Raw genomic sequence first — 14924 nt, forward strand, 5'->3', positions numbered from 1 at the left:
CATAAATAATATAAAGAACAAATTATTTTCAATAACTTTTTGGTAAATGACTTAATATTGACAGTTAATGTCTGATTAAAATAAAAACAGCTAAGAAATGGCTAAAAAACAAACAAACAAAAAACCTCTCTCTATATATATCACTGATGACATACTTTCCTGTGATTCTGAACCATACTTTACCTTTAAGGCTGACATGAACAATGTATATTCAGACTCCCAATCCCAATTTCTGTGGAGTGTTTTTAAGGCATGAGTAAGTAATACCATGGATAGACACACCCAGGACAGTTTTTTAAATACACTGTTTAAGAGACCCAAAAAAAAATCATATCATCAAAAGCATTTAACTTTATAGGAAAGGTAAACATATGCTAAATGTTCCTAAAGATAATGTTCCTAAAGATAATTCTAACATTCACCCAACTTTGTAGAGAACCAACACAAAAAAAAGTATTATGAATATGAAATTCAGTGTTAAATTACATGACACAGTTGTTCCTGTGCAGGAATAGTTCTACCTACCCAGCTTTCCAGAGGCATTCAAGTCTTTTATATAAAATGTTTAGTACTTGAATATAACCTATGCTTACCTTGTACTTTAAATCATCACTAGATTACTTATAATACCCTATACAAGGTAAATGCTACATAAAGAGTCAAGAAAAAAGTCCCCACATGTCAATAATGATGTGACTTTTATTTTGAAATATATTAAATCTGTGGTTTGTTGAATCTGAAAATGAAAAACCTAGAGATATAGAGGACCAACTTCATACTGACATTTAACTCTTTCAAAAGCTTTTTTCAGAATGACAGTAAATTGATAAATCTAGTTTTAATTGTGACTTTATATATTTAGCATCCTTGGTACCATTACCTACAACTTGAATACTGGCTGTGTTTATAAAGGGTCAATCTTACCTCCTGGCTATATTTAAAGTATGTTTTGCTTAAAAATTATACCATAGGCCATTACAACATTCTTAGAATAATTTTATACTTTAAAATCTGAACTGTCTATTAAAGGGCATAGTAAAATTAACTCCTAATAAAATAGATACAAATTATTTATACAATATACAACTTCAGGCTATTTGAGACTCAATTCCTCATTTATACAAAGATGGTTATACATCATTAATCTCTATGATTCCATTTAGTATTAATGTTATCTGAGTTTGTGTTTTTGCTCCCATACCATGGTTCAATTTCTTGTATTTTGAAAGATTCACTTAACCAGAGTTAAAAAGTATGAATCATTTAGAAAATGGTCATTGGAAGCAGTAAGATGTAAATCTGAACCAAGACTGTTGTTTACTAGCTATGTGATCTTGGATAATTCAAGTAACTTATATAAGCTTCAATTTGCACTTCTGTAAAATAAAGTTAGGAAGTACTAAGATTAAATGAGAAAATAAATCTAAAGGGTAGACTCTTGGAAGATGGTAGGTAATCAAAAATCAGTAATGAGTATACTTGGATATATGGGTAGAAAGTAAGAGAAAAGGTTTGAAAGATGGTGGTGAAAACTGTAGATACGGGTGAAATTACCTATGAAGGATGTGCAGTAAAATGAAAGTGGCTATCACTCTTAAAAATATAAATATTCAAAGAGCACATACAGCAAGGAGTAACTGGATAGAAGTGAATGGATAGTGAAGATAATCAGAAGACCTTTTAGAGAAACCAGGGAAAATTTTTAAAATAAAAATGTTGACTGGATGTAAGTACTTGGAGATAATTTGCTAGAAAAATAATGAAAAGAGAAATCAGAATTTTTTGGGTTAGGTGACTAGAAAATGAAAGTGAGAGAAGTAAGCATTTCTATTTCAAGTTGCAGATCTAAATTTAATATTGTTAACATTAGTGTTTTTAACCATTAACAATTTGCTTGTTTTGACAATTTTAGTGATACATATAGACAATGGGTTAAAACTTATTACAATAATCATTTCTAAGTATACTGTTCCTTAATAGTTTAAGGCAACTAGGAAACTAAGCTTATGATGAAGATAGTGATAGCAAGAAATTATGAATTGCCTATTATATGCAGTTTATATATATTGAGAACTCAATAAGACTCACTTAAGAAGGATGACTATATGTTCATTGCATATGGAAGTGGAAATGGTCATTTGTGACTTCAGTTTCAATAATATCCTTGTTTTCAATTGGGTCTGACTCAAGTTTGTTCTGCCTCAGGCTGTAAAATAAAATTACATAAATATTGGGAAGAAGACAGAGTGAGTAGGTACTGTGGAGCTTTCCTAACTTGAATCATAGACAATGAGAAGAAAACAGTAAGATGAAAAAACCCAAAAGGTTAAAAAAGTATAATTTACAAAACTGAACAAAATACAGATTTAAAATACTTTAATGTCACATTTAATTCTATATTTAGCAAGCATTAAATGAACAAACATTTTAATTTACCTTTTGTTTAAAATTTTCTGCCACCCATGGACTACCAAAATACAGAATCCCATGCTAGGAACATACAGTACACGCTCAGCAACAACAAATCCAACAGGAAAAAAAAGGTTTGATGCTGGAATAAATGGCAATGCCATTAAACAAAGTGCCTAGAAAGAAAAAGATAGTTTAATTTTATTAAATTAAAAAACTAAACACTCAATACCTAAATCCAAAATTTTATCATTTCATTTGGATGAATGCATTTGTGGACCATTTAAAAATGATAATATGAAGAATACTAATTTAAACAGTACGAAGACAATTTAGGGGTGGTATAAACATCAGGATGTATGTAAGCAAGATGCAATGGAAGTCTTAAATTCTGGAACTTATAACTGGAGGATATCTTTGAAAATAATATTCCTAGGTATATTGTTTAGGAATGATTATTTTCTTGAAATTAAAACCTGAACCTTTAATAGCATTTTAAATTTGAAAAGTATATTTAGCTACACTGTTTTTTCACTGTCTTTTTTCTATGAGAAATATACTTGCCTAGTGAAATATATAAAAAAAAATGATCAATGGTAAATATTTACATCTTTATGTGAAAACTGAATAACTAGGTGTATCCTGTTAATAAAAAAAACTTTTTTGGGGGCTGGGGATGTGGCTCAAGCGGTAGCGCACTTGCCTGGCATGCGTGCAGCCCTGGTTCGATCCTCAGCACCACATACAAAGATGTTGTGCCTGCCGAAAAACTGAAAAAATAAATATTAAAAAATTCTCTCTCACTCTCTCCACTCTCTCTTTAAAAAAAAAACTTTTTTGAAAATATTTCTAAAATGACATATTCAACTCATAGTAAGAAAACAAATAAACCAATTAAAAAATGGGCAAAGGAATTGAATATATTTTTCAAAAGCAAATATTCATATGGTCAGAGATATATGAAAAAATACTCAAAATAAGAAATGCAGATTAAAATCACAATGAGATATCACCTCAGCCTAGTTAGAATGATTGTTATAAAAAAAAGAAAATACACACAGGTAGGGATGGGAAGGGAAACTTTGCATACTGATGGTGGGCATGTAAAATATAACATAGTCATTATGAAAAAGAGTACAGAGATTATTCAAAACATTTAAAATGGAAATATCATATGATCCAGCAATCCCTTTACTGGGTATATATCTAGATGAAATGAAATTATTATGTTGAAGAGACATATACACTCCCATATTCACTGTGGTATTATTTACAATATGCAAGAAATGGAATCACATTCAATCAAATGAATTGAATGGATAAACAGATTTAAAAAATCAGAGTACTTATGTATAATGGGAATATTATTCAGCCTTAAAAAGAAGGAAATCTTGTTATTTCAACATACACCAGCCTGGAGGAGATTATATTAAATGAAATAAAGACAGGCACAGAAAGACAAATGCTTTCACTTATACATGAGATCTAAAAAAATCTCACAGTCAGAAGAGAGTAGAATGATAATTGCTGGGGGAAGAGGAAATGGTGCAGAACACAAAATTTAATTTAATTTACCAGAATAAAAAACTTTTTAAAAATTAAAAAAATGTTTACACATCTAACTTGTTTTACATATGGCCAAAATAAACTGATAGGAAAATATGTTAAAAAATTTTCAACAAAATTACACAAGTTGATAACATACATGTTTTTGTAACTTTATTACTCTAAGAAACCACATAATACTGGAAACTGAAGACTTTTTATTCTATGCAAGAATTTCTAAAAGTATAATACATATACTGAGATAAAATGTCATAAAAATGCTCAGATTTATCGCCCTTGTGAATATGGAATGAAATGTGTTTTTTTTTTAATTATAAAGCCACAAAAATTTGTACAATTGTGAAAAATTAATTAGCAAACTTGTGAAAGGATTTAAGTTTGTCATCAGGACATCTTTCTATGGGCATCTGTTTCTATGTTATTTCCCTGATTTGTTTCACAGTACCTAAATAAATAATAAGTTAATCTCCAGCTTCAGAAGTTTGCATCTTTTCTAATGCAAAGAACTGTCTCTTCCTTATCAAACTTTATTAGTAAAATATAGATATAGAGATGCATATACTTAGAAAAGAATACTTTCTGCATGAATATTCTTTCATATATTATGACTTCACGTAATATTGAATCTGAGGAAAAGTACCATTCTCAAGCTGCTATGTATCACACTAATTTATGTCTGAAATTTCAGTATTATTAAAATAAAAACATAAAGTATTTAGAGTGCACATAATTTTTCACTTCCTAGATATGCTTGACAAAAATAATTTCCCATTAATTCATGGTTGTTCTAAAGCAATTTCATTTGTAGGAATTAAAAGTGTTAAATTCATTCAGAGATGCATCTTAGACTGATTTATAAGTTACAAAAAAAAAAATCTCTCAGGAAAAGTTTATTGGTTCTAGGATAAGAAATGTGTAAATGTTAGTCTAATGACTAAACTTATAAGTTCTATCAAGTTCTATTTAATGCTCTTTTCTAATGTATGCCAATCTAGTTAATTATGAATAATTTTTAATTTTCTTCTAATAACATACACTGTCTTGAAAAGGAAGGACAACAGAAAGAGCTACGAGTTTGAAATCAACCTATCACTTATTTCTTATGTAATAGAAAGTAAACTACTCTATCACCTTGAGACTATTTTTTCATAAGTGAAAAAAGACTAACTACTTAAATTGTTGTGACACACATGATATCTTATTTAATAAGAGTTAACATGGTATCTGTTGTTGAAATTATATCTTTGCTCTATTGTTCCTTTGTAGAGATTTTCAGAAAATACCATTTAAAAAATAGCACATTTAAAGCAGTTATACTTAAGGTCACAACTGTTCTTTTTAAATGTACATAATATATAATTTAGATAAATCTATTTCATTGGCATTATTCTCTTTTTAAAAAAAATAGCATATATTACATATACCATCATTTTATTTGTCAAGCTTTAATTCAATCTCTCCTTTTTGTTTCAATCTTTCTTTTATCAGAACCCCAATTTTGAATAATTCTGACATTTATCTATGCTGTTTGTATTTGAGCAGCTTGAGTAAGTCCCAAAGCTGACTAGATTAACATCCTCATAAATTCATGACCACCAACTTCAAATTGATTCTTTTTTTTTTTTTTTTTCGGTATCAGGGATTGAACCCAGGGCCCTTAACCACTGAGCTACATCCCCAGGCCTTTTTATTTTTTGAGACAGGGTCTTTCTAAATTGCTAAGTTGCTGAGGCCGGATCCTTCTGCCTCAGCCTACTGAGTCACTGAGATTATAGGGTGTGCTACCAGGCCCAGCCTCAAATTGATTCTTAAGACTGCTTAGAATTTCTAGGTTTCTGACAGGTGTTATTCTATTCTCTCTGAATGTTTGAATCTTGATTTCTCTTCTCAATCTTTTGACCCATTTTACTTTCAGCAGGCAACCATACTAATTTACAGAGAGGGGTAAAGCCATAAGAGAAAAGTTCCTTTAATTTCTTGCTATTAAACCTACTAACATCCATATTCATTCCCATTTCCCTTTTTCCTGTGAGTTTCCTCCTTCTATTTCAGGTCAAACTTTTGCTTGGTATTTCCCTGCTTTTCCCTTCTACCATTTGTTTCAACCTTTTCTAATCACCTATATCCTCTGTAGCAAAATTCAAACATGCTCTTTCTTATCCAACCTTAAAAATTTTCTCAGTGACAATATATCTTTTAAGCTCCACCTTTGGAGCCACAGTAACATGTAGCTAGTATAAACTGATTTAATCAACATTTCAACTTTATTTTTAAGCCAACTCATTAGTGATATCTCCTAACTTCTAAAAGATAGCTGAGTACTCAAATGAAAATGTTTCTAAGTATCAACCAATCAAGTTTTTCACCAATATTATTTTTACTTTTGTATTTCCAAATCAAGTCACTCCACAGAAATAAATTTCATTTAATTAACTAATGGATCTATAAGAGGTCAAATCCAAGAGACATCACTTTTCAAACAGAGCTCACTTTTGTATTCAACAGTGTCTGTTAAGAGTTAAACATTCTGTCTTTTCTAATATACTTTCCTACTTTTCTGTTCCCTTGGTCTGTCTCCTATTCAAAATCTGAATATGGGAGTTGCTTAAGATCTAGTTGTAGGCTTCTCTTTTCACTCTACTCAGTCACCTTAACTATTCTAGGGGTGAAATGAGATCAGATACTTTAAGGCATCTATAATGAACATGAATTAACTTTTGTTGTACGCATCTACAATGTTACCAGCTAGCAACTGTTCTTGAACTGAAAAAATCCTTGTTGACAAAGGTTGCTCTATAATCTCTCTAAATGCAATCCTACCTACATTCTGGTTTCAATTAATTACCACTATGCTAATGAATAAAAATTTTATTTTAAACTTTGGCAACTCTTTTTGACATGAAGTACTGTTCAAAATCTATACTAGGATGCTTTAAATAACCCTCACATTCAACATGTCCAAGGATGATGTAAACACGATCTCTCCCAAATCTTATATTCTCTCAGCCACTGGCTTCAAATTTCTCTAGAAGACAAGCTCCCTGGAAATGGGACCTTATATTTCCTCTTATTATCATATTCTGTGTATAAAGTGCTGCCTAGTATGCATTTAGTGGCTATAGCCAGAAATGAAATATTTTTGAAGCACTATATTTTCTAATCTGTAGTAAATGCTAAGAAAATGTTATAGATTATTACTGTCTTTAATAATTAAAAGGAAGAGGGAAAATAACTAGAGTGAGGAAGAACTGAGGGCAGAGAGGGAAAATTACAAATAAACAGTTCAGAAAAATGACAACAACAAAACCTTTCCAACTAAACAGGATTCTCTGAAGATAGCAAGAGCTATCTCAGGAAGTAATGAATATTTTGCTAATGAGAACTTAACATATATTTCTCTAGCTGCATATTTCATAGGACACTCTTCTCTATGAGAGGAAAATGAACTTAAAAAAAAGACACATCTTGATTTTAGTTTCCACCTAATTAGGAAAATTACGTGCCTTGCTTTATAATTTTAGGATAAACTAAAATAAGTTTATAAATTAAACGTATTTGTTGACCAAGGAAAGACACTGCTTTAAAAAGATGTCTTTGATGAATTAAAGATAGTGTCAATCAACTGGATGCAACATTGCAGAAAAAGTGAAAGAAGTTTCTTACCATTAAAACCGTCTTGGAGGAATCACCAGGATATCGGAGACTGAATATTCCCAAAGCCCCCAGAAAGCAAAAGAAAGCAAAAGTAGCAAGATTTCGAATATCTAGAAATGACTCTATAAGTGGTATTGTTCCCATGGTCCAATCACAGCATAGCTCTGAAGGATTTAATAGAAGCCAAGCATTCACAGGAAGGAGGTAGTTGAAAGTTAGCTGCCTTGTGGGAGTTGGGCTTACAGCAGCTGGGTTATCAAACCTGTATAAAGAATTAAAAAAAATAAAAGGTACTTATAAGAAAACACTTTTTAAACACAAATTTTATTCTACAACATATATAAATAAAATATTGAATATTGCATAAAATCATTACTAAAATTCAAACTATCTGAATTATATAAAATGTCTAGTTGGGAGAAGTGATATTTATGAAGAATTACTTGAAGAATAAGCAGGTCATCTCTTTCTAGTTATTATTAGAATAATTCATACTACAATATGACATTTGGTAGAATTATTTTCACTAAATCTCATTAAATGTTTCCCTACATAAGACATTTATTTTAGAGAGAACTGCTAGTAGTTAGTAAAGCTAAATGCTAATTTTTATTAAAAAAAATTAAGTTTTCTACACAAAATTTGTTTTTTTTCTTTCATGGACAGAGAAAACTATATTACCTCCTAACTTAACCATCCTTGCTTTGATTATTAGGAAACTAAAAACTAAATTTCTAGTAGAGAGTTGTAATTGTGTAGGTTTATGTAACATTCTAGTTGTGTTCTAACTTTTTTCCTAGTATATTAATAAAATATATATTAGTTTATTTCTCTGAAAGTTTCTCTGAAAGTTGACACTTTTTTTTTTGGATTTTTTTTTCCTGTGCTGCTAAGGATTGAATCCAGAGCCATGTGCATGTGAGGCAAGGCACTCTTTTAACTAAGCTATTTCCCTAACCCCTTCATCATATGTTAATTATGTATTTTATTAGCATAGACTATTTGATGTAAATTAAATTACTTTAAAATAGTACATTACAAATGAAAAACTTTTGATTTGTATGTTTTTATCTATCTTCCAATTCTTTTGGCAATGTTAAAATATAACAATAAAAACCCAATGTCATTTTTAAATAATTAAAAAAAAACAAACAACATTTACCCCTTAGACTTGATTTTCTTAAAATGTTAAATAACTGAGAAAAAGCACATGTTGAATAATTTTTTTTAAATTTTCATATTTGAAATCTCTATACATATGAAGAATAATAAATTTTGTTAGTACTTTAACTTTCAAAAAATTTGGCATAAATGAATACAAAGCTTTTTTCCTATATTTATTCCTATATTTAGGATAGCTGATATAGAAAAAAAAGTTAACTTTAAAATAGATCAAATCATATTATAATCAACGTAAAACAAATCATTAAAATCAGTTTCATAGGGTAGTGTAACAGAATCAAATTCATATAAATGCACATGTACATATTTTTAAATGCTTATATTTAGAAAATATATATTTAATGGTACATGTTCCAGACACAAAGAGCCACAAAGACAATATAAACCACATTTCAGACTGTAGAAACAGACACAGAAAACAGTTCATTTAAATTCTCTAAATGGAGCAATAATCAGAATAAAAACATTGAAACTAAGGGCTAAAGGATATATAAAAATATATATCTACAATTTAATCCATTTCCAATACTGTTATACCTGAATGAGTTCAGTTTTATATGGCTCGACTCAAGTTAAAAATTCTGCAAGTTGAAGTCATTCTTCTTTAAATAAAAAATAATACTGAGGTCAATTTATTATGTGAAAACACTATAAAGTTTTGGACTTAGAAAATTATCTGAAAAAAATTTATTCTATTCACTGCCCACAATGCAATGACATGGAAAGTACCCTGGCCTATGTGCTGGAACACCACTGGACTTAGCTTAAGTTCAATCATCATCTTGTACCAACTTAAAGCTCTATCTAGGTATTAAATTTTCACTAGGTAGGTGCAAGAAGATGATGGAACTCAGGCTGAGTCCAGTGGTATATCTGAAGTTGAGAAGATGGAGCTTCAAACACCAGAAGCCTGAGGAGCTCAGGGGTCTATAGTTAGTTGGGTAGAATATCAGAGAGAAGAAAAATGATAAGAAAACTTAAGAGACTGCAGAGCGGCCCCACTATCTTTCAGTATTGAAGAGTTCCTGCTTGAATATAGATGAGAAGAAGTGTCTAAGGTTAGTGCGCTGAATCATGTCTCCCCCAAATGCATGTCGATCTAAAACTGTAGACTATGGCTTTTTTTTGGGGTGTGGAGTTTGCCAAAGTAATTAGTTAAGATGAGGACGTATTAGAGTAGGCCCTAAATCCAATGACCATGACCTTATACAAAAAGGAGAGGATAGATATACATGGGAAAGAAAGCCATGTAAAGACAGAATAGATTAGAGTGATACAGCTACAAAATCAAGGAATGCTGAAGCTTGTCAGCAATCAGCAGAAGGTGGGAGAGAGGCATGAAATATATTCTTCCTCAGTGCCTCCTCAAGAAACCAATTGTGCCAACATCTTAATTTTGGACGTATGGCTTCCTGAACTGTGAGGGAATACATTTCTATTGTTTTAGGCCATTTACTTTGTGACTGTTAAAATGATCTTAGGAAAACTAATGGGAAAGAACATTTTGAAAAAGGATAAAAAACAGGATGAGAAATGAAAGTCCCATAAAATTATACAGAGGAAGAAATGCCCTCAGCACCCATGTGAAATCTTCGTAATTCAGTCATTGGTATAAGTTAGAAAGATGTTAATGCGCAAATTTAGCTGATTCTAAAGCCTGCTGTGGTCCCACTAAGAGTTTAAAAGTAAGACAAGAAGATAAAACATTTTTTATAACTTACATGTATCCCAGAACAAAGCTCAAAAATATTTATATGGAAATACATGAAGATACAATTAATATATGGCATCTATTCAAAATTTACCAGACATGCAAAGAAGCAAAAAAATAAAAGTCACAATGAGAAGAAAATTTATTCAATATAAATTGATCAAAATGGCATGGATCACAGAAAAAGTATTGAAGGATAATAAAACAAAATAGATTATGTAGACATATGAAAGACATTAAAAAAATTTGAATCAAGACTTCCTTCTAGAGATGAAAACAGTTTCTAAGATGAAAAATAACTAGATGAAATTAACAACAGATACACACACACACACATACACACGCGTGTATGTGTACCTTCCAGCCGTACCCCCCCCACTAACATGACATAATAATAATAAATGTTACAGAAGGCTAAAGATACAGGATGAGAAAGGATTTCTTACTGAAAATGTAAGCCAAAAGATGTAGGGCAATATTTTTAGAATACTGAATGAGAAATAGCAAGTGTAGTATTCTCCACTCAGGCTGGGGTTGTAGCTTAGTGGTAGAGTGCTTGCCTAGCACGTGTGAGGCACCAGTTTCAATTCTCAGCACCACATAAAATTAATGAATAAAGTAAAGGTATTGTGTCCATCTACAACTAAAAAAATAAAAAGATTTTTTAAAAAAGGTAAAATGAATACATCTTTAGATATAAAAGCTAACAGAATTATTGCTGCATACTAAGAAATGTGCAAGTCTTTCATGATAAGGAAAAATGTCACTAACAGAATGCAGAGCCCTGGGAAAAAATAATTTCATGAGTTAATATAAAAGACTTTTACCACTGAAATGCTTAAGGATAAGCATCTAAAGCAAATGTAACAACAATGCATTAAAATGTATGCTCAAGGGAAATATATACAAACAGCACAAAGGGAAAGTTCTAAGGAAGATGGGAAAGTAAAAAGGAAACAAACAGATGAGAAAAAGAGAAAACACTTAAGGTAGAAGATTTACATCCAATGTATCGATAATTATATTAAATATAAATGGACCAAATATTTCATTTTAAACACCTCAGATTATCTAATCAAACAAAAAACAATGATTAAGACCCAATTATATATAACCTACAAGAAATTATTTTAAAATATAAAAGCAGCCAGGATTGGTGGCACAAGCCTGCAATTCCTGACTCAGAAGGCTAAGGCAGGAGATTTGCAAATTTGGGTCCAACCTTAGCAACTCACTAAGTAACTTAGTGAGACCCTGTCTCAAAATAAATGGTAAAAAGGGCAGAAGATGTAGATTGCAATAAAGTGTCCCTGGGTTCAAACATCCAAACCCCCCCAAAAAGCAAAACACACACACACACAAAATATGTGTAGATATAAAACATATGTATACGAGGGGAGGGGGAGATAGATAAAAAGAAAAAAGATGGGAAAATATGTATTATATAACACTAATAAAGGAGAGCTGGCATGAGAATTTTTTTTCCTCAGTAGGTAGCTCTACCACTAAGCCACATACATCCTTAGTACTTTTTTTTTTATGTTGAAATAGTTTCTCACTAAATTGCCAAGGCGGGCCTGAAACTTGTCATCCTCCTGCCTGAGTCTCCCAGGTTGCTGCAATTACAGGTGTGTGCCTTTGTGACAAACTAATATAAGACAGAGTGAATGTTTAGGTAAAGACTATTACTAGCAATGAAGCTCATTTAATAATGATAAAGATATTAACTCATCAAGATGATGTGGAAATCCTAAGCATTTATGCGCTTAAAAACAGAGCTTAAAAAACACATGAAACAAAATTGAAAAAACTGCAATAAGACAAATCTACAATTACAGTAGAGATCTCAATATTCTTCTCTCAACAACTGTTAAACAAAAATCACTAAGGATAGAGAAGACTCCACTTTAACCCTAATACTTAACTAATTTGTGGGTCATTATCCTTGATGTGGTGGTTTCTTGGATGTACAAGTATGACAGAACTAATGAATTTGTATATTTTAAACATGATCTGCAGTTTTAAAAATATATAGACTATACCTCAATAAAACTGCTAAAAAAATTCAGTGTAAATCAGACTTTCCCAAACATTTATGATCACTTAAAGTCCAAAGTTAAAAAGGCAAAATGATTAAAAATAAAAAAGAACCAGAATTTCATACCTTGTAAACACTGGAAGTTGGGACTGAATAACCTGGACTCTAATCACAACAAGCAATAACGTACTGAACATCAAGACAATGAGTTTTATTAGTGTCTGCAGCATAGAAAATGGAATGCTACCCTTTCCATGGAGAAACTGTCCAGCAGTCAGAATGTGAAAAAAATCATGAGCAGAACATCCCAAGATTTAGGGGATAACATAAAGAAACCAAACCTAAGAGTGATTGGGATACAAGAGGGTATAGAGGTCCAAACCAAGGGAATGAGCAATCTATTCAATGAAATAATACTAGAAAACTTCCCAGACTTAAAGAATGAAAAAGAAATCCAAATACTAGAAGCCTACAGGACACCGAATGTACAAAATCATAAGAGATCCACACCAAGACACATAATAATGAAGATGCCCTACATACAGAATAAGGAGAGAATCTTAAAAGCCACAAGAGAGAGGAAGCAGATTACATTTAGGGGTAAACCAATCAGGATAACTGCTGATCTTTCAACACAGACTCTGAAAGCTAGAAGATCCTGGAACAACATATTTCAAACGCTGAAAGAAAAAGGGTTCCAACCAAGAATCATGTATCCAGCAAAATTAAGCTTCAGGATTGAAGATAAAACAAAAATCTTCCACGAAAAACAAAAGTTAAAAGAATTTGCAGCTAGACAACCAGTTCTTCAAAACATCCTTGGCACATTCCCTCTAAAATCTGGAACAAGACAGGGATGCCCTCTCTCACCACTTCTGTTCAACATAGTTCTCGAAACAGTGGCCAGAGCAATTAGAAGAAAGAAAACTCAAGACGAAAACTCAGACACAACATATCGAAATCTTTGGGACACTATGAAAGCAGTACTAAGTGGAAAATTCATTTCATAGAGTTCATTCTTTAAAAGAAGGAAAAGCCAACAAATAAATGACCTCACACTACACCTCGAAGCCTTAGAAAAAGAAGAACAAATCAGCAGCAAATACAGTAGAAGGCAAGAAATAATTAAAATTAGAGCTGAAATCAATGAAATCGAACCAAAAGAAACAATCAAAAAAATTGACAAAACTAAAAGTTAGTTCTTTGAAAAAATAAATAACATTGATAGACCACTAGCCACGCTAACAAAGAGAAGAAGAGACAGAACCCAAATTACTAGCTTACGGGATGAAAAAGGCAATATCACAACAGACAATTCAGAAATACAGAAGATAATTAAAAATTATTTTGAAACCCTATACTCTAATAAAATAGAAGATAGTGAAGGCATCGATAAATTCCTTAGGATATATGAAGTACCTAGATTGAGTCAGGATGACATAAACAACCAAAACAGACCAATATCAAGTGAGGAAATAGAAGAAGCCATCAAAAGACTATCAACCAAGAAAAGCCCAGGACTGGATGGATATACAGCAGAGTTTTACAAGAAGTTTAAAGAAGAACTAATACCTTTATTACTCTACAATCTATTTCAGGAGATAGAAAAAGAGGGAGAACTTCCAAATTCATTCTATGAGGCCAATACTACCCTGATTCCCAAACCAGATAAAGACACCTCAAAGAAAGAAAACTACAGACCAATATCCCTAATGAATTTAGATGCAAAAATCCTCAATAAAATTCTGGCAACTCGGATACAAAAACATATCAAAAAGATTGTGCACAATGATCAAGTAGGATTCATCCCTGGGATGCAAGGCTGGTTCAATATACGGAAATCAATAAACGTTATTCACCACATTAAGAGACTTAAAGATAAGAACCATATGATCATCTCGAAAGACGCAGAAAAAGCATTCGACAAAGTACAGCATCCCTTTATGTTCAAAACATTAGAAAAACTAGGGATAACAGGAACTTACCTCAATACTGTAAAAGCTATATATGCTAAGCCTCAGGCTAGCATCATTCTAAATGGTGAAAAACTGAAGGCATTGCCTCTAAAATCTGGAATAAGACAGGGATGCCCTCTCTCACCACTTCTATTCAATATAGTTCTCGAAATACTGGCCAGAGCAATTAGACAGACAAAAGAAATTAAAGGCATTAAGATAGGAAAAGAAGAACTTAAATTATCACTATTTGCGGATGATATGATCCTATACCTAGAAGGTCCAAAAGGGTCTACAAAGAAACTACTAGAGCTAATAAATGAATTCAGCAAAGTGGCAGGATATAAAATCAACACGCATAAATCAAAGGCATTCCTGTATATCAGCGACAAAACTTCTGAACTGGAAA

General features: G+C 31.5%; 1 pseudogene; it reads right to left on the reverse strand.

Moving 5' to 3' along the window:
• The window catches only part of LOC143386229 (protein O-mannosyl-transferase TMTC3-like), a 48297-nt pseudogene that overhangs the window by 13822 nt on the left and 19551 nt on the right, over positions 1-14924 (reverse strand).

Source organism: Callospermophilus lateralis, unplaced genomic scaffold, assembly GCF_048772815.1.
Source record: "Callospermophilus lateralis isolate mCalLat2 unplaced genomic scaffold, mCalLat2.hap1 Scaffold_107, whole genome shotgun sequence".
Classification (NCBI taxonomy): Eukaryota; Metazoa; Chordata; class Mammalia; order Rodentia; family Sciuridae; genus Callospermophilus; species Callospermophilus lateralis.